General features: G+C 39.6%; 1 pseudogene; it reads left to right on the top strand.

Annotated features, from left to right (window-relative positions):
• The first annotated feature begins 6,493 nt into the window (after positions 1 to 6,493).
• LOC144783916 (vomeronasal type-2 receptor 26-like) lies at positions 6,494 to 22,149 on the top strand (annotated as a pseudogene).
• The last annotated feature ends 437 nt before the right edge of the window (positions 22,150 to 22,586 follow it).

Raw genomic sequence — 22,586 nt, forward strand, 5'->3', positions numbered from 1 at the left:
AGGAACTATCTAACATCTTATTAGATCTTAAAAAAGAAATAATTGAAACGAATGAAGAACTCAAGAAAAACATGACGGCGGATGAATTAGATTCTCTTATGAATGACATTAAACAACAATTGGATAAACATACCAATGAGATTAATGACCGGAAGTTGAGGAAGTACCGTCGAGATACACTTGACTATAAATTAGGGGAGGTCTACACCTGGGCGGAGGTGTACGCCCAAAAAAGACGAAGTCGCCCCTACACTCAAAATACTGAAACATCATCGTCAGATAGTGACATTTCTAATCGTCAGAGAAAACAACCAGTAACGCGACCAACAACATCGACTGAACAAGCGTCAAGTTCAACCTCAACAGTACCTAATGTGGATTTTTTAGAACAGGTCGTAGAACCAGAAGATCCGGGAGGAGCAAAAGCAAAAACAGGTCAACCTCAAACAAGGAGTACAACACAGCCGAAAAAAGACAACAAGAAAAAACAGAATCTCAACTAGTCATTAACATATCTGACTATTCTTTTACAGATCAAGAGATGAACTTATTACAAAAAGGCACTTCGTTCGTACCAACGACAACAACGGATTTATTAGAGCTAGAAATTAGCACATTTAAATTGACAAGAAAACTCAAATTACGCCATTTCTTTACAAACATCATGTCTCCAACAGGGATTAAAGAACCTGACCCCTTAATGGGTCTTAAAACAACAAGTTCATTTCAAGCTCCACAGAGCCACAAAACCATTGATCTGTTTGAACAATTGGTGAAACGAGATCTGACATCAATCAACTTTCATAAACACCAATACAAGAACATGACTCAAAAAGATCGTGACACATTAAAGAAATAAGCTAACAATCAGGATATAATCTGCATGAAAGCAGATAAAGGCGGTGGATTAGTGATAATGAATTCAACCATGTATCACCAGAAACTTCAAGATCACCTATCAGACGATCAAACATACTTAAAACTTCCAGGCAACCCTACCATGGAATATATGAAAACTTTAACAGAGATCGTTGAGAAAGCAACATCACTAGGAGTGATCAATCAAAAAACCAAAAATTTCCTGTTGAAGATCAATGCCAAAAGTCCAAATATATATGCCACACCTAAAATACATAAAAATCTCATGGATCCCCCAATTCGACCGATAGTATCAACTCGAAACAGTATACATCAGCCAATTGGACAATTTTTGGACCGCCACCTACAAACTGTTGTACAATCTCTACCCAGTTATATCTGTGATACCACAGACTTTTTGAAAAAACTTGAAGCTATTCAAATGGAGCCCAATGAACAATTATGGTTATGCACTGCGGATGTTAACTCATTATATACGAATATCCCACACAAAGAAGGCATAGAATCTATGGAACAGGCTATTTTGAAACTAGAAGTGGATGAACCCATGAAAATATTTTTGATGGAACTTACAATGTTTACTTTGTATCATAGCTATTTCAATTACAAAGACAATTGGTTTCTGCAACTAGTGGGTACCAGTATGGGAAACAGCGCCGCGCCGGCATATGCTAACATATTTATGGGAGAATTTGAACAGACCCACATCTGGACTAACTCAAAGTGGAACAAACATCTGAAAATGTACACAAGATTCATTGATGATCTTTTTATACTTTGGAAAGACACACAAGAGAACTTAGAACTAGCTCTATCGATGTTGAACTTAGCGAATCCTCGAATTCAGTTCACATGGACAATTGATTCTAAAACGATTACTTTCTTGGATGTCCAAGTCACTCTTCAAAACAATAAGATCACAACGGATATCTTTAGAAAACCCACAGACCGCAATAACTTGCTACATTATAGTAGCTTCCATCAGGATTCATTGAAGAACCATCTACCCAAATCTCAGCTGATGAGAGTGAAACGAATAAGATCAGATTTCACACAGACAGAAAAAAGAATGAATGAAATGATTGGTCGATTTAAAGAGAGAAAATATCCAGACAAAATATTGACACAGGCCAAAAAAGAGGTAGATCAAATGGATCGATTGAGTTTGCTACAACAGCACAAAAAAGACAAATCTAGTGACCGGATGGTCATAGTATCAAAGTTCTCAAATGTCAGTAACACCTACAAAAAAATCATTCTCAAGCATTGGCCAATGCTAGAATTAGAGACGGATTTCAAAGACATGTTTAAACACAAACCAATTTTTGCTCATACAAGGAGTAAGAACTTAGGAGAGATCCTTAAACAACCTATGGAACAACATCCACCAGCTAAAGGAACTAGACCATGCAATAATTGTAACAATTGCCACAACGTTATCACTGGAAACACCATATCACATCCAATGAAAGGATTTAACATCAATCTTAAGGTCACAGCTACATGTGATTCTAGTAACCTAGTGTACCTTTTAAAATGTCCGTGTGTAAAGGTGTATGTAGGTAAGACTGAACGCAAACTTAAGATTCGCTTAAATGAACATAAGTCTAATATTCGAACCAAGAATCTCAAATCATCAGTGGCATCACATTTTTTGGACATGAACCACAACATATCCCAATTAAAATTCATGGCATTAGAAATCATCCAGAAAGCAGAAGGCAGAGATAACAACAAGATGCTGCTTCAACGTGAAAATCATTGGATTTATAAACTTAATTCGACCAAACCCTTTGGTCTTAATGACAGAGTGGAATTTGCGTGTTACTTATGACCTGCTAGCCTTTGTGCTTTTCTGTTCGTTTACCCTGCTTGCTGATAGTGCATGTATTTCATATAATGCAATCTATAAATACCAGTTTAGATTTAATTTCCATTTTCAACGTAGGTATTGTTTATTTATTTTCATGATATTTTTTTGTCTATTTGCATAGTACTTTATCTTCAGTAAACTGTAGCGCGATATAGTCTTTCTTTTAGCTCCATAGCCCTTTTAGAACTATAGTCAGTCTTTTAATTTCCAGCATTTGACCCCGGCTGTTGTTGTACAACCGCCGTAACACTTCCGGTTCAATTTTGCCGGTTCGCGGCATGGGAACGCTACGAACTACGGAGACATGTAAGTTTAAAATGTAGCATCGTCTGTTTGACGCGCTTTTTGATAATGGTTACCTTGTAGAACCGCGACGATGTAATCTTTAATTGTTAACACGTCAACTGCTTTTTTACCCCAAATTTTGATAATAAGATACTATTGCTTTTTGCCGCTCCCACTGTTAGCGCGTGGACACGCCGGTGTGCGTAATCGCTGCGCTCTACAAATATCCCAAGGAATGAATGAATGAATGAATTGCTGTTGCTGTGTCTGAGTTGAATAGCGACAATTGACATACAAGTTTGAGTTTATCTAGATAGATTATGGTGACTTTCCCCTTTTTTTCTTTTCTTACCCGTTTTTCACTGTCTGATATTTAACATGAATATTATAGAAGCGTTATTATCTTTCTATTATAGATGCTCCCCGATGAAGGGCGGTGGCCCGAAATGCATTGGAGCAAGGTCTACTAATGTATAATGCTGAATTGGAAATGCATTTTTGAATCGGAATGTCTTGAAAGCGATATGAATGGAATATCCAGCTTGATTAAGCTACTAATATCAATTTTGTGAAGAGAAGAAATCTTTGTATGAAATTAAATACATATTGAATGTTCAACATTGACTCCTTACTTGAATTTTTTGGAGGAATACACCAGTTTGAGTACCTTGGGGATGTCATCAATGGTTCATTGATCACACGTTATTTCACAATACAGTTATTCGCCTGAGGGTGATAGGCAATACCCAAGAGCACCTAATAACTTTCTAACTTTTGTACCACATGTGAAAACGCTGTGCACAGCTCTCTAATCATTCATTAAACAAGAAAAGATGACACAAAAGATGAACAAGGGCAAACTAGAAAGACAGAAGAAAAAAGACATGAATGAAAGGAGAAAAAATGAAAGAAGAAAAAATACAGGAAAGACGGGAAGAAGGAAGGAAAGTGGGTTCACAATATAAAATATTCGATGCTAAAACCCAAGTTACACCCCATCTATGTTTAAATCAAACTGTTACAAATATGCTGAAAATGTAACACCATCAAGTATAGTTTTCTTCCTGGGCAAAGTTTATCCGAAAAACATTAGTGAAACTGCATCCAGGAACACAATACTGAGAAAAGGCAGCAGTCCACTGCAAAAGAAATTTACAACAGCATTGGAAGGAGAAAGGAACTGATAAAGGAGGGATTTATCGTGTGTTCAATTTCACTGGGTCGTATTATCACGTCAGGCACTAAAGGGAACTCTTTGTGTGCAGATTTGCACCTTATGTAAGGGGAAAATGCAGTCACTCACTCTGGCGTTAACTAGAGGTGTAAGTAGGCTGGCCCACTGCCCCATGCTGTACACTGTAGTGGGCAGACGTAACATGTGAATGACACAACAACAGACTAATGGGTGAAGAGTTGAGGCTGAAAACTCCGTTAAGTAAGTGCATTATACATATTATTTTAGTACAATCAAAAGGGCTGACCTATACTTTATAATACTAACAATAGTAAAATCGAAATGTCAGAACTAAGAATATTAAAATTAATACATTGAAACTACAGAAGTATATCTATGTATAAAAAAGAAGCAAAATATGAAAACTTTTTCTCTATTTGGTTGTGAACTAAATATTTCGATACTTTAGCATTTGTTGCTTGTATACTTGTCTTTGTCTTTTTGTGTATTGTTTTGGTGTTCAAATCCTCGAAATTACTTTAACTGGGGGACTCCAGATTTCAGCAATGATTCAGTGGCCAGTGGGGGGGAGGGGGTCCACAGAAGTCCAAAGGTTAACAATCGCTTTTCTGGAACACACAACTGTCCCAACGTTTATAAAAGAAACACAATCCTCATTTCAGTGCTGCGTGCACTCGTTATGCAACCAATCACTTTCATTTAGCTTTTTTAACTGATGACAGGTGTGTGTCCTCCATCACGATAAATGGGACTTGGGAAAGTTGTAGTAGCCTCAAAATACAATATTTAAGTTAAAAAATACCAAATACCTCATCAAGTTGAAATATAAAAAAAATTATTCAGAAACACAAAAATATATTGTGTTATTCAGAAAAACTGATTCACAGTATCAATCATATACTAAGTCGATTTTGTAGTAGAAAAGATGCATTGCCCTCTCAAATTGCACACTATATTGCAATATGTTCATAAGAATACTTCTGTAGAATCAACACATATGCGGAATGTGCAGATGTTCACACTGAGTACCTATTTTCTTTCTTCAACTGCTCGTTGTAAACCTTATAATTAGAATTAAGACATGTGTGAAGGCATTGTCATTTTTAAAAGTGAATTCAGCCAAGCAAAGACATGTTTTAGAAGTGATCCACTAGTTTCCCCTAATCAAAAGGTTTATTTGGAAAAAAAGATATTGTACCAATTGCAGATGAAGGTGCAGCCCCCATCCTTGAGGGTTAGTAGTTAGTCAGGAGGGGAAATTTTGATCTTAGAAGGACTCTTTGAGAAGGCTAAGGGATAAGATATGGATGTTGAAATATCTGATGATACTTTGGTGCAGTATCTAAGGTGTTTAATTAAACAGTGTTTAGATTTTCTTTTGCATGCAAGATAGCTTTGAAGTATATTACCTCTGAACAGGGTTGCTTGCTGCAATGCATTTTGTCATTGAACCTGTGACAGGTTAAAATAGACAGCAGAATCAATAAGAAAGATATGGTGCTGCGGCTGAACTCCATTCTGGAAAATGACACATTTATATCTATTTACCTAAACCAACTTATAACTAAATTCCATTGTCCTAATACTTATTCTGACAGTTTGATGGGATTACACACTTTGTCTCTCCCAAACAGATCAGCCATGGAGCGGCACTCCCCACTCTGAGTGACAAATTCCAGTTCCCTTCTTTCCTCCGGACTGTGACAAGTGTCGATATCCAACCTCTGGCACTAGTGCAGCTTTTGATCCTATTTGGATGGACATGGATAGGAATCTTGATTTCAAACAATGACATTTGCCTCCAAGGCAGTCAAAAGCTTAAGCAAGAAGCAGAAAAAAGGAGGATTTGCATTGAGTTCTTTGAGACCCTGCCAACTGTTCCCAACCGTTCCTCCTTAGACCATGTCATTAGGATAATGCATCGCTCCACTGCCACTGTGATTATCTGCTATGCCTTTGAAGCTCACATTGTCCCATTAATGAAGGAACTAGCAGTGCTGGGGTTCCATGGCAAAATGTGGATTGGAATAACAAGCTTGATGCCTTCTTTAATGTTTACCACAAGAGAATTATGGGAAATGCTAAATGGCACATTGGGCATGGCAGTGTCCAACTGAGAAATCCCTTGATTTAGAGAATTCATCTATGGAATGCATACATCTAAGAACTCTCAGGACATTTTTCTGAGAAGGTTTTGGGAGCATGTATTTAGCTGCACCTGGGTGGTGGATCTGAACACCACAGGAGTAGAAAATGCTTCCATGGGGAAAAGACTCTGCTCTGGGTTGGAGAATCTGCAAGGTCTGGATCCTTCAGTATATAACGCAAGGTTTACCTTTTCTGCATACAATGCAATCTATGCTTTGGCACAAGCACTAGATGATCTGATTTCTTGCAAACATCAAGAAGGTCCCTTTGTCAACAATTCGTGTGCAGATGCTCAGATGTTTCAACCATGGCAGGTTAGGACACTGGTATACTGTGTGAATGAGATTTATTTGCTTTAGAGCCTCTGGTGTATTTTTGTGTATAGTATATCTGTGTTGATTTACTAGTTCATTTTGCACATTTAAATAATTAGAGCAGACATTTTCAGCTTAGGTGTAGGAGGAACAGGTCCTTGCTAACTCTTATGGTGTTAATAGCGGCCTATGTAAACACATCACATTTACATTAATTGAATATAATAATTGACATACATTTTTCTGAGGATGATAGCCTGAAATTGTGTGATGAATATTGCATATCTTCACCTATGTTGAACTTCACTAGACATAAGTATTGACGTTGCAGTGGTGACAAACTATACATAGAGGCCATCACAGGGATGGTGGACTGCTTGGGTCAGCAGATAGCCATGTCTTTGATTGTTCTGAAATGAATTTTTTTTAATATAGCCCAGTCTTCTCAATGAAATGGGATGCATTTAAAAAGATTTTTTGTTTTTTTTGTGTTTGAGAGTTGTCACTGTCCCCATGGACTCTTGGCTATTCCCCAAAATCTTTATTGTTAAATCACATAAGGAACCAATTCCCTTTACCATCTTCTTTGATGAGTCTGTAACTTCTCAACGTTTACCAAATGAATTTTGGTCACAAAACATTGAAACATTGTGTACTGAATCAGCATTTGAAAGGTTCATCAATGACATGGCTCTTCCAGATTCCTAATCGATAGTCATTCACAATCGCATTTTAGGAGTTGGAAAACATCTTTTGACACCCAGAATGGGATTAGTACACATGAAAAAATTGCTTTTTTTGTAGCAAATGCCAAATTGGAGCATTAGCAACGTCTGGGGCCATAAATTGAAAAGTCCCCCAGAGGTGCAGCAGGCATATGCACTCGCTTTGCTTGCCCCGGGGCACTTTGGTGTCACAGAGAGGGCAGCAGACTCTTGTTAAGCCCTTTCTGTAATACAGATAGTGCTGGAGCACACATAGCACTAGCACTATCACCAAAGGGTGTTCCCTCATTTGCATGAGGACATGGCCCCATTCAAGTGAGGGAATCCCAATTCCTCTGTGCCCGTGCCATATTATAGACACAGGCGCAGAGGCAAGAAAGCTGTCAGGAGGCGCATTGACAGTGCCTCACCTCATTGCGCCCCCTGATGGCAGCCCTGTGGAGGGAGTAAGGGCGACCTAAGGACCACCCAGTCAACCCCTTGCAGGCAGCTGCCTTTACTCACAGCACCCGCCTGCAAGAGGATCTCTCTCCACTGTGCAGGTTGCCACCTACCCAGTGAAACACAGAGAGGGCTGCTTTTATGCACTGCCCACAGGGCAGCACAGCTTCGTAGCTGTCCTTTGGGCAGTGTATTTAACATGATAGGGCGCAATTTTCTGGTTTGCGCCCAGTGCCCCTCTTTGAAGGTGCACTGGGTGCAAAGAGGGAAAGTGCGTCCTATGTGTATTAGGGCTGTAAGTCCTTTATTCTGTGACAGAATTCTAAGGGTGATGGTCATTCGCGGGCGAGGCTGGCGGGTGTAAGACCTGTGAAGCATATATAATGGTATGTAGCAGACTTGTATTTGGTAACATTTATACATGGGAGGATAATAACAACTTGTAGTCATAAAGATCATGTTCTCCCTATCTGCATTTTGGCACTGAATGAGATGTTTATTGTCACCCAAGTCAGTGATACACATTTTATTTACCTTGAAAGGGTGAAAGGTTAAGTGAACCAGCCACAATTTGATCCTTTGTTCGGCTAACAGGGGCCAACAGGTTAGATGGATCTTACGTTTTGTACCTTTCATTAAGAAAGGGAGAAAAAGGACATACAAATTTGAAAATATGAAGAGTGCTTGATGGTCATCAGTGATACTGGGATGTGCAACATGGTGCCTGGAGGTCTGAGACTAAAGAGTGAATGGATATGAGGCACACCAGAAGGAGAGAGACAGTGATACACTTTGTAACTTGACCTTTATAGACCTAAGTGGTTCAGAATTCACTCACACCGTCTTTCCAAAGGGGTGTTGTAAGCTTTTCAGAGCCTCAGACACCCAGCTCTGTTGCCAGTGCTGCAATTTGCTACTTGAAATACAGTGTACTTGTTGGCAGCACATGTATAGAATGTATATTACAATCAGTCAGCAGAGAAGTGCCTGTGTAACGTCTTGGAATGTACTTAGAAGACACTTCAACCCTGATTGACAGTGGCTTGAAATTTGCCCCTGATATATTCAGACACTGCAGAAAGGAATTTATTGGGTGTGATAAAGAGCACCCAATTTCAATTAATACCCTTACAAAGGAGCATAATATGTGGATTTAGTGCTTGCCACACCATAATCGCCATGAGGGTTTTATTTATTGGGATCTTTCCACTAATACGTTTCAGAGGATTTTGCCTACTGAAGTGAATGGTGAGGGAGAGAAGACCGTGCTTATTGCAAAACTCATGATTTTGATAAGTTTGATAACAAGAGTTACCACACATATAAAAATTACACGGACCACGAGAATCATGTCCTATATAATGTTCTCCTCCCTGATGATGTCTTGCAATGTGGTTGTGAGCTTTTGAGTCCACGGTCCAATTGAATGTTTTAGTAGTAGTAGTTTATTGCGTGATTATTTAAAATGATTACAAAATTGCATAAAACAAGTTCCACAATAAAACCGTGGTATCACATAAAAAAGCATCATTGGTGCATAATAACATTTCAAATACAAGGTGGTTTGACTAAGTTCAAAAATGTCTTTTTGTATTCCACTAACATAAAAAAAGTCATTATCACAAACCGCAATTGACTCATAGTTGGGGATTTTCTGCTAGCGCTGTAAGATGAAAAACTTCCAATTTAAACCAACCAGCCGGTTAAAATGGCTTCAAAGTGCCTAGTGCTTTATAACCTGTAATGTTCGAACGGCCTATAATCATGTTATATATATATATATATATTTATTTTTTTCAACAAATGTTCATATTCGCTTGATCTGCTTGTCGGAGTAGTTTCCTAATTTGGGCAAAATATTTTACACCTCAACAAGACAGAATGATTGATGAGCCCTCCATCTATCCAATCACGGCTTGTCTGCATGTGCGAATATTTAGCTAATTAAAAATCAGTTTTAAGAAGGATTTCCTTAGTTCCTTTGCAGCTGGGCACACACACATTAGATGTATTAGTGTTTTGTCTGAATAACCACACAGGCGACAGTTCTCAACTTGATAGTTAAGTTTCCAGGATGGCATTAAGTCCTTCGAGTCATGGTTTCCCAGCCGATAGTAAATAAAGCTCTTTTTTATCTCAGAGCCAAAATGGGCTGCTAGGTAGACTGCTAGGTAGGCTTGGGGTTTTGTATGAGTCGTTTGGACAAGATGTTTTTGTCTTCCAGGAACAACGTCTTGGCGGACAGATTACTGACTTTGTTAAATGTTGACTTTTCTGCCATGCTCTCCCATATTACTTGAGTCTCTAGCTCCACCAATGATTTCCTCAAATACGCTCCCCAAGATGTAGGTACTTCTTGCACCAGTTGTTCAGTGTGCCCAGCTCTGATGATCGCTATTTATGGCAGAGCTTCACAAAATAATTCATGCTCTGTAACTTCTGATTTTGAAGGCCTAATTCTAGCCGTACCTGTGCGGGAGATGCTGACTTGGGAAAATGAAAGACGGCTTTATATATCTTGGTCTGGAGCTCGTTCAATAACTCTGCCTCCTTGCCATGCTATGTTTCTAAACCATAAGACAGAGTTGGTAAAATTTGTGCTGCCATCACATTTAGGAAGGGAGTATAAGCCAGACAGCTCAATTTTTTATTCATCAGTCGAAAAGCAAAAAATAATGATTGGGCTTTAGCATTCAGATGCTGTTGGTGGTCCTTGTATGAGGTGCAGCGCCCCAGTTTTATACCTAGATATTTATAGGAGGCTTGCTCTTCCGCTTGATCTCCCTTAACATACCATTTAAACTTGTTTTTCTTGGGGTCAACTAGGCGCACCACCTTCGTTTTCTTATTATTTAACTTTAGATGTACCTGGTACAGGTAAAGTACTGAGCTGTTCATTACTCTTGGCAGCCCAATCGGACTCTGACTTAGCACTAAGATGTCGTCTGCATATTGTAAAAACGGTATAGGCTCTTTGACCAACATTGGCGGATGGCTCTTTGCTGATTGCATATGCTCGGTTATGACTGCTAAGAACAAATTGAGCAAACTCGGTGCCAGGACGCAGCCTTGTTTTAAGCCGTGCTGAGTGTTTATTCTTGAGGATACTCAGCTTCCATCGCCTACTTTCATTCTGGCCTAAGTTTCCGTGTAGAGGGCAATAATTGCGTCCAATAGATTGATCAGTAGCCCCCAGGTTTTTAATTTATTCCAAAGTCGAGTTCTAGTTACTCTATCGAACGCGGCATTCAGAAGATAAAGCATGCAGATAATTTTGTCTTCCTTTTTAGTGCTTTCTCGCTCAAAAGAGCCAAAGTTGTCAAATTTGTAGTTGTTCCCATTCCTGACCTGAAACCTGTTTGAAACTTTGGAATTATATTCTTCTCATTCATCCATTCTTGTAGGTGAATAAGTAGACATTATGAGTATAATTTGGCTTCTACTTCATCAAGGATATCAATCTGTAATTTTCTGGCTTGCTATGAATGCCATTTTTAAATACTGGGTGAATTATGTTCCCTCTCCAGGAATTTGGTACGATCTTCTGATTATAAATGTAGTTGAAAAGGGGTGTGAAATAATTTGCCCAAAACTCAGGTGCGTTCTTAAAAAGAGCATTTGGAAGCCCATTTGGTCCTGCTGCCCACTCCACCCTTAATGTTGTTATTATTCCTTTCAATTGTTTGGTATTGACAAGGTTTTCTAGTACGTTACTGCTGATATCTGGCATTTGTTGAGAGTGGCCTTCATGTGGTTGGGGACTAAGATGTTCTCCTCCAGGTTCTTTCAAGACCGTGGCTGCATTAACATGGTTATGGTCCAATTTGTTGTACATATTTTGGATATATTTAATCCACATATCTTTTCCTATTCCGTTGTCTTGTTGGGGTCTTGAGCTCTTAGTCAGAATATATCTATTATTCCTCAGAATTCCCTGCTTGTTGGCAGTTTGCTTGCCCATAGTAGTTTATTCCAGATGGATTCTTTGTTCTCTCTTTTTACCTCCCTTAAATTTTTCTTATATTGTTTCCGCATTTCCTTGAGTTTGCCAATGTGAACTTTTTTTTATGTTTTTGCTGCTGTTGATTATTAAACCATGGCTTCCTCCTAGTTTCTTTCTTCTTTTGTCATCCTGGAATTACTGGAAATTTTTGAATGAGAAACTGCCCCAAAAGTTCCCAATTTTTTAACGCTATTTCTTTATGTGTCCCTTGCTTCTTCACATAAGTCTGGATTGTATCCATTATTATGTTTGTGTCTTGTCCTCGCCACTTCAGTTTCCTCAGAATATATTTTTCTGGATATTGTACCAGAAACTTTAATATTTGTGTTTGGATTAGAGTGATGTTCATTTTTATTATCTGTGGAAAATGATCGCTTTCTGGAAGTGGGCAAATTTGAAAGCAATTTATCATAGGAAAGAGATTGTTACTGACGTTGGTAAAGTATAGACTTTACCATCGTCAGTAACAATCTCTTTCCACTCAGAAACGTGGTGGGCGCTGGTCTATCTCCAGCTACATTACCGTTCAAGGTGATTAAACCTAGAGCTTCCAGCTCTTGGATTGTTGATTTGATTCCCGGGCTATCCCTCCTCTTACTTCTGGACTGGTTGCAGTTTATGAAATTACTATTAAAATCTCCCGAAATTATCAGATTACTGTGCTCGAGGGTCTTTTGTAGCACCTTAATCAAGTTTACCAGTGTTAGAAATATCGCCTTCTGTTGCTTTCTCTCTGGATAAATGTATACGTTAACTATTATAAATTGCCAGTTTAACTTATTGGTATGATGTTTGCCAGTCAATTTTAACGCTTGCAGCCAGTTTTCTCCTGCATCTAGTTCTTCTATGGACCAGTCATATTTTACTGTTGCGACAAATGATTAACCTCCCCTTGGATGCCCGAACTTCCAGAATGTTTCAGCCAGAATGTAATGTCCTGTGTAACCCGTAATTTGAACCGGTTTCATATTCCATGTCTCTTGGAGCAATATTAGATCTTGATTTTGTATAAACAACAGTTTCATGATCCTGACCCATTACTCCAAATCCATGGACGTTCCAAGAGCAAATCTTTATTAATTACGGATGTTCTTCTACTGAACCTTGGTTTGGCCTTATTGTATTCTTTACTGCATTCCCTTTGTTCCTGTCTTGGTTCTCCTTCGTTATATTATCGGGGTCGCTCCTTGGGTTTTCATTAGGTATGATTTTTACTCAGAACCATTGGAACCCAGGACCAATCTTGACTAGTACTTAACTGCTAGTCAAGGCTTGATGTTTCATTTTTCTGTATTGAATTATTTTCCATCATTTGCGAGGAATTTCTAGCGCCCCGTAGATAAGATTTTTGGCATTTTCCAGGCGACTGCCCCGTTTTTAATGATGCCAAATTTTATAAGAGGGGCTAAGGATATTTTGATTGCTTATGAAGTCTTAGAGTGATTCCCCAGGCTTCAAATGTTTCCTTTGTTGTGAATGTTTTACTGGGTACCCAGCACCAATCCCACTGTTTATTTTTTGCATCTAATCATCTGATAATAAACATGCAGATGAGATACACTATACATGGCTCATACCCTATTTTACACTGTATTGCATACCCAACATACATTCTCAAATACAATAACTATCGTGGCGTTCAGGAGAAAGCGAGAACAACCTGTGGGTTAATGAAGATTACAGGGTCAGATTTGTAATTGCTATCTGGGCTTGTGGCAAAAGGCCGACTGTGTATGTGAGCAAGTACTATGAAGACATGCCTTTCACCCTTTCTCCATATTGTTATATTGTGAAGTTCTAAAGACAGTAATGCAGTTTAAACATCATTTAAAAAAGCACTGCTCATACTAATCGTATGATTTATTTTTTGCACAGATATTGCACTATGTGAAGAATGCCCACATGAAGAACTCTGGTGGAAATGAGGCATTCTTTGATGCCAATGGAGACTCCCCACCATCGCTTGATCTGTTGTACTGGCACATGACATCCAGCAACACCAGCAGTTTTGAGAGAGTGGGCATCTATGATGCCAGTGCCCCATCTGGCGAGCAACTCATAGTCAACATCAGTGCCATTAACTGGGGTGGAAAATACACTGAGGTCAGAATTTGCAAGCATTAATAATGAGTTTGTTGTTGATGAGGCCTGAACAGATTACAATATCTATTGGGGTTCTGTTTTCATTTGCTCACACGTACACACTGCTAGAACATACATTTTCAGATGCAAAGTGAAACAATGCAATTGCTCAGCTTCTGCTATACAAAGGGTAGGTATCTGTGAAGTCAGAGGGTCTTGATCTGCATAGAGGAAGGGTCCATTATGGACCACTCTACCCTGTCTGGTGAAGCAGTCACTAATAAGGGACCAGGCAGAGCCCTTGCACCTTGTGGCCTATTAGAGGACAAATAGTCAAACTTAAGCACCCTGAATTACATATAGAAAGAGAAAAAATACCTCTTTGGATTGTGCAGAAATGAAGCCCTTCCTGCACAAAAACAATCCTGCCCATAACACAGGCAGCCTTGTACCACGAGGCAAGGATGCTTGCATTGGTGTTAGGCAGCCTCAAGTGGCCAGAACAGGGCGAGAGTTAAAGTGTGCCATATCTTTGTAGATATTTCATTTTCAGCTCTCTCCATTCCTGCAAAGCAGAGCAGCAACTTGCCTCACTACACTGCTTAGTGAGAATTTTGTATAAAACCACCCCAATGTATACTGCAAAAAGAATGTATCGCTAAATCACAAGGAGAAGCATAAATATAGTGGTCATCAGTATTAATGCATAGGATCATATATCGAATAAATAACTCTGTCTTTAACTTGAATTTCTCCTTTTAATTTGTTGGACTTCTGTGGGGTCATCCCGTGTATACTGAACCCGTTGGCTTTACCACTGGTAAACTGCTTATGCTCTCTCCTTTAAACATGGCAAAAATGGCTTACATCCAAATGTCATATTTAATGTACTTGTAAGTCCCTAGTAAAATGATCTACCAATGACTTGTAAATCAAATACAACTAGTGGACCTGTAGCGCTCATTGTGCCACCTATTTAAGTAGCATTCCTAAACATGTCTGAGGCCTGACATTCCAGGATCTGTGTGCAGCTTTAGACATGGCAAAACAAACCTTTTGCCAGACCCACACCTTCCTTTTTAATACATATAAGTCAGCCCTATGGTAGGCTCCGAATAGCCCAGAGGACAGGGTGCAATGTATTTTAAAATTTGGATATGTACTTCTTTTTTCATGTCATGATAATGAAAAACTCTACAATTAATTTTTCACTACTGTAAAGCCCACCTCTCCCATAGGATGACACCTCATTAGATTTGATATGGTATAACTTTCAATTGGAAGAAGGTCGACAGTATGGGTTTGGTGTCAAAGCAATTACAATTTAAAGCCCACTTTAATTGTAAACTCAGATTTTCAGTCACAATTCTGTAAATGGCACTTTTAGAACATTGGTATTTCATTGTCCTATGCATTTGGTGACTGCAGCCAGTCCTGGGTCACAAGATTAGGTGTAGCTGGCAGTTGGCCTTTATGTATTGCTCCTAAACAGTGAGACACAGGGAAGCTACATGTTGGCAGGATGGGCCACTCTGACTTAATTGAGGGAGGAACTGTCACCTTCTACACTTACACATCACAAAGGCTTTGCCTTAGCAATCTCACAAAGGGTTTGACACTGGCCTTCTTTGATCCTAGAATGTCCTGGGCCAGGGCAGGGAGGAAGGGGATTCCTGACACCTTGTGGGTGGGGGAGGGGGACCTCCGCAAGTTTCCCCAATGTCAAAGTGGGCACCAGGTATACTTTTTTGACCCTTTGACACAGCTCTCCAGTACACATCTGGACCTCTAGGGAAACTCAGAAAGACTGCTGTGCCTTTCTGCAAGGAGGTCTACCACTATCTTGCCATGCTGTCCCGCTGCCTGCTGCCCTGCTGCCTGAGCGAAAGACTGGACCTACTTCTTGTACCCAGGCCCTCCAGAGTGTCTTCAAGGGCTAGTTGGCTGGCCTCCTGACTAGAGCCTCAGGGATCGAAGGCTTCATCCACCTTAAACTCAGCATGTGGACTCTGCCTGCTATGAGTCCTACCAGAAAACATCCTCTAACCCACATGCATTGCTCCCCATGCCATTACCCCACATTTTTTATACCACAAAATCTCTTACAACACAGGGCTTTACACCGCAAACTATTACAATGCATTCCCCAAAGTAATGCCCCTGTGGAGTTAGAATACTAAATTGCGCTGTAATGGTAAAATGCATTGTGTTGGATTGCGTTGTAAAGCACTACATTGTAAAATACTTTGCGGTGTAAAAACTGCATGGTAAATTGTCCTATTCATCCTACCATCCCAGGTGGTGCCACCCCAGTCCTGGACCCTTGGTAGGAGGCCTGAAGGGTCTCTGTCTCCCCAACTGCGTTCCCACAGAACTAATGCATCATAGCCGCAGTGGAATGCATTGCAGACCCAAAACTCTACATAGGAGCCACTGCGCAATACATCACTTCACCAGACTTTCCATCAGGATTGTTGCGTTCATCTGCATGGCCCGCATCTTTCTAGAAATCCTGCTGCATGACACATTGTTGACATAGGCCTTCCATTGTAAGTTCCTTGTTGATGGCATCCTTGACACTTCTGGGATCCTCATCGCAAGTCCCACAGCTTCTTCAGAACCAGCTGGTGCACAATGCATATCATTGCAGGACTTCGCACCGCAAAGTCCTTGTCAATGGCATCCTTGATGACAATGCATGGCCTCTCATCACAGCTTCGCACCTCCCGAGGATCACTGATGAACAATGCATCCTCTATGCAGGACTCCGCTATCAGGATTTATGGTACTCCTTTGCAGCTGGCCTAACTGGGTCCCAGTACCTGGCCTGAGCTACATTGTGGTGAGCCTGAACCTGAAACATTGTCCCAGTCTGGCACTACCAGCTAGTCACAGTTGTTGCTTTGTGCTTTTTGTCACAATATTCACTTAACTTCTTTACATTACATATTTCCAGCTTTATTGATTACATTTTTGTCATTTTGATCTCAAATAATTTAATACATTTAACTCTATTTCTTTACCATGGTGTGGGATTTTTCTTGTGTTTTGTTTCGCTTTATTACTGTTTCAAGTGGTCTGTAAATACTTTACACATTGCTTATAAATTAAGCCTGCCTGCTTTTGTGCCAAGCTACAACAGGGTTAAGCACAGGTTAATTTGGGATCTGCTTGTGACTTCACCCTGACAGGAATTGGGATTGCTGCTTCAGTATGGTCCCTTCCCCCTTGAACAGCAACCCAATTTCCCACATCATTCTTAATTCGTTTTGTTTTTTGTTTGCTTGTAGGGCACTATCAGTCCTGTAAATCACTGGGGAGGAGTTTTTTTATCATCGTTTTATTGTTTTCACAATAAGAAAAAATGGAAACAATTTGAAAATGTGTACTTTTTTCTAAAATGCATTTCATTTTGTGACATATCCTAAAGAGTGGGACTTGCACTGCTAAATGTATTAATTTAATAGCATTGAAAGTATTATATCTCAATTGGGAGCTGAAGCAAGTAAACAGTGCTGATAAGGACACTGTTTACATTCTGTTACTTTCAATGGTTGTAAACATCTGAGGCCAGTGGTTCCAAAGGCAGGGGCATAGGCCTTAATGAATCCTAAATCACACCCATGGTGACCCTTACATGACATCCATGTATAAATACCCAGCCTTAAAGCTAACACGCCCTTTTGTTTTCCTAAGCAATTTGAGACTGAATGCATGATGGATATATATTGCAACTTTAATAATCTTTTCTAAAAAGCATGAGGTTCTAAATGGGCACTAACTAAACATGCCACTATTTTCATAGTGTCCTAAACAATGCCTTACTCTCTTATGAGTGGTTGGTAGTTCACCATCTCCTGGAACATTTTGAAACAACTGTAGTGTTACTACATAGTATTCATACTAGGACCAATTAGGTGACAAAAAAGAACAAGCTATTAAAGGAGGCCCTTGTACATGCACAAACAGGCTTATCACATGACCAGAAATGTTGGTCACATCACAATGTTTTACATTTCACAGCCATCAGCCTCACCTTAGTGTTGCAAGCATTCTCTAATCCCTTACAAAGAAAGGTACTTTTTACTGGGATGGAAGTCTGCTGGCTCATTGAAGACTCTATTCTAGCACTCATAACTATCTGTTAGGAGTCACAAGATGATACCAATTGGATGAATTTATAGGTGGGAGTGTTGTGACTTTTTTGACAATTGAGTGCCAATTAATTAGAGAATCCCCCCTAAGGTAAAGTGGGAGTGAATCGAAATGCAAAAGCAGACTCTTTTGCCCATGAGACCCATATGCTCTTAAAGTTTGCAGCACAAATACGTTGAGGCACAATGTTGCTACAGAGACTACATTTTATCAAAGCCTACTGTTGGATACAGAAAACTGACCATTTTCATGTGAGTACTTTGAAAACAAAATTAGTTGTGCCTAAATTAGGCAAGCAGTACTTAAACCAGGCAGTACTTAGTTTTGCAAGAGCTGGAGGACCAACACTTAATTTTGGAGAGGAGGGCACATTTTTCTTCATCAGACTTTGAACTACATCAAGAGAGAGAAATGAAGATACTGCAGAGGAAGAGGGAGAGGAAATGACAATGCAAAAGAAATCAGGATCAACAAGAACTTGTTTGAGTTGGATAAAGACACTAAACGTTATCTTATGTTAAGTTACACGTATTTGTGTAGGTCACAACTCAACTTCGAGGTATACAAGCGCTGAACTAAGCGCTCTGTGGGCCATACAGTGTTCCGTGGGGCATGTTCCCCTTTGTGAATGTAATAGATATGTTTGTTTGGGAGTGGGTAGTCACCCAGGGGCCCCTGACAACTTTTAAACAAATAAATATAAATTATTTTACTTTAAATATAGCCAAGCTTGTTTTAAGGAAAACAGGTTGCTTCTTAAAAGAAAGTATTTAAAGAGTGATCATAGACACGGTGGTCTGTTCACTTGAGTGGGCCACACTGCCTGTGATGTCCACTAACTGAAGAGAGTAGAAATTTGCGACCTACTTTTAGAATAGTAATGAGGTAGGCTAGTTTGCAACCCACCCTGACTGGGAATTTTGCAAACCCACATAATAATACATAGATAGGTTAGCTAAATTCTTTTGAATTCACAAAAAGTCAGTATGTAATTTGTGACCACTTTATGTAAATAGAATTTCCTTATGCCTGCCTCCAAATACCTTGTTTTTTCTCACTCCCTCCTTAACCATTCTCCTAGGCCGACTCTCCGACTCTGACTCTACATCTATTGCTTGTTCTTCATTGCTGTCTTTTTCTCTCTCTGTCTCCTCCTCTACTTTCTGTCCCTCACACATATCTATCATTCTTTCTCTTAGGTGCCTAGGTCAGTTTGTAGTGAAAGTTGTCCTCCAGGACATCGGATATCAGCAGATTCAGGACGTCCTCCTTGTTGTTTCCACTGCTTAAGGTGCTCTGATGGGAGCATCACCAACTATACAGGTGGGTGTAATCATAATCTTACTAATGTACCCTTAAAGCCTGCTGTAACGGGCTCTACTGGCCATCAAAGGCCCGCTCCAGCGTTAAAGGCCTCAGCCAAAGGTGAGGGCCTTTATCAAGGGAGCGGGCCGGTAATGGCCGGTAGAGCCTGCTACGGAGGGCTCTAAGGCTATTAGAACATTCGGCTCCTAGAGGGCAGAATTTTCTAATTGGTAAAACAAAGACCTCATGGGGTTGAAATCCCGTTGGGCTCTGGGAGGGCCTTTGTTCACACAACACAATGGAATGCTGATGCTTCTGGCTTCTACCTGCCATTAGAAGCCTGGAGAACTCCATTGTCTTCAATGGAGCGCTCAACATTCCAATGTTCTAATATGATTTAAAGCACTCTGAAAAAAGTTTTTAAATTGAGATAAGAATTTCACTACAATAAAGATAGACTTCATCATTCAGATCAGAGGACTACTCACCAATCAATCTCACTAGTGAGACAGTATCATCTTTCAAGAGCAGATGCAGCAGTAGGCAATTCATAAACTGTGTGTACATTATAATCAGCTACTCGGCTTGCCTTGAAGCAACCTCTACTTGCCATCTACAGGGAACGTGAGCTCTTAGGTGAGCTTTGACCTTTCACAATCAGTGACTCATCAACGCAACAATACAGCAAAGGTGTTTTTTTATCTATTAGAGCCCACATTATAGGTGGCCCGTTAATGATGATATGTGTAGTAACTACTGCTACCACACAATTACAATTATAAGGTTTGTGATCAGTATCAGCAGGTTAACCCTGCCTATATTTGTCAGGAGGAAAATGCCTGGAATTTACTGGAAAATTGTGGCTTTTTACCAATTTTTACCAGAAACTTTATCACAACTTATATGCACTGTCCTGTCTGTCTTCTTTTGGAGCACCATTATGTTTACTCAAAATCTTTTCATAGACGTTTCTAATTATCGCATATGAACGTCTGACTAGTAGTTTTCTTGGGAATACATTTATTGATCCCCAACTCAGTTTTAATATGTCTTCATGAGTGACTCTGAAAGAACCAATGTTGACTTCCTTACTATTTATGAGGCTTGAGGCATTTTGAAACGCCCTGTGAGTAGATAGAAATGCAGGGATAGAGACCTGCGGTGGACAGTAGACATACATTTCAACAATTAAAAATCCCGCAGGCCAACATTTTTTAAGCAGTTTTTAAAAGTGAAATAGGGCATCCATGGAATAACATAAGGGGAGCATATACTGGTCCTCTAGCCCACGGTAAGTCCCAAGGCCCGCAACCAGCATTTGCAGGGTTGAAGAGGTCACAAACATTTTCCAGTTTGCAAGTGATACACCAATCTGTGTGAAGTCTTACTATCTGCTCTTTCGTGAGTGCACTTGGAGTCACAAAGAATATTTACATCTAATTACAATTAGAAATGAGGAGGAGGATTCCCCTTTTATGTCCCTACCATTTTCAATTCAGGGTGGGTTTCAAAAGACACTTTGTGAGTCAGGAATACCTTTCCAACTCAAAAGAACCTTTAGTAATTGAGAGTTATGTTTTTGAAATTGCAAAGCCTGTGATTTGTTTGTGAATTGCAACCTTTGCAACCAAAAAATCACCAAGTAGACAAAGCCATTTTTTGTTTAGTCATTGTGAAAATAGCCATGAATGTAATTACACGACATTGCCCTTTACATGTAGAATACCTTTTCTTACTTGTCGGTGCATTTGTTAGTTTTAGCTACTTATATATTCTCTATGGCATTAGATCTATAAAAGCAAAATATTGTTTTTCTTCTTCAGATTCCTTAGACTGTATGAAGTGCCCAGATGATCAATGGTCAAGCCTGGAAAGAGATTCCTGTATCCCAAAGGAGACTGAATTTCTTTCTTTTGAGGAACCCCTGGGAATAATATTAGTTTTAATATCTGTATTCTTTTTCCTCAATGCCACATGGGTCATGTGGATTTTCCTACGGTACCGTCACACCCCAGTGGTGAGAGCAAACAACCTTCAACTCAGCTACATTCTCCTTGTTTCCCTTATGCTGTGCTTCATCTGTCCCTTGGTTTTTATTGGTCTGCCTAGAAAGGTGACCTGCATGTTCCGCCAGGTAATTTTTTGGAATTTCATTCTCCCTATGTGTCTCCTGTTTATTGGCCAAAACAATAACAGTGGTCATTGCTTTCAGGGCCACCAAACCCAACAGCAACTTGAGTAGATGGATTGGCTCCAGAACTTCCTCCTCCATTGTTCTGGTCTCTTCATTGACCCAGTCTGCTATCGGAGCCATCTGGATGGTGACATCCCCTCCTTTCCCTCAACTTAACACTAAGTCCATGAATGGGAAGATAATAGCAGAATGCAATGAAGGGTCCATCGTACTGTTCTACTGCATGTTGACCATTTTGGGACTATTGGCTTGTATAAGTTTTGTGGTTGCTTTCTTTGCCCGGAATTTGCCTGACAGCTTCAATGAAGCCAAGTTCATCACTTTCAGTATGTTGGTGTTTGTCAGTGTCTGGTTGTCTTTTATCCCAGCCTATCTCAGCACAAAAGGAAAATACCTTGTTGCGGTTGAGATTTTTGCAATCTTGGCTTCTGGAGCTGGCCTTTTGTACTGCATCTTTACTCCCAAAATATACATCATTTTCCTAAGACCAGAAATGAACACAAAAGCCTATCTAATTTCAAAATCTTCCTTATCCAATAAAAATAAATAGGGGATTTATTAGATAAGTTGTCTTATGATTAAACCTAAGAGCTGAACATTTGGTTTCTCTTGTACCACTGATGTTCTGTACAACTATATGTAAATAGAAATTCAATTAATTTATTTCAAGCATGTTTTCTGGTTTCTAAATTAAGCTTTATTTGTCACAGTGGATGTTGTTCAGCCACTTGCTGTCCTATCTCTGCTTTAAATAAATGGGTTTTCAGGAAATTTGAAAATGGAATGAAAGAGGATTCTACATGAAAGAGTGTTTGTTAAGCTGTCCCAGACGGCAATTAAAGGGCAAAATATTGAGAGTCTGCAACTTTCAAGCAATGGAAAAAAGGTTAGGCCAAAATTAATTTTCCCAAGTCAGGTAAAGTTGTGCTAAGAATGCTATTTTCATGTTTTTAAATGTTCAATCAGATTTTATTGGGAGCAAAACTA

Source organism: Lissotriton helveticus, chromosome 10, assembly GCF_964261635.1.
Source record: "Lissotriton helveticus chromosome 10, aLisHel1.1, whole genome shotgun sequence".
Lineage (NCBI taxonomy): Eukaryota > Metazoa > Chordata > Amphibia > Caudata > Salamandridae > Lissotriton > Lissotriton helveticus.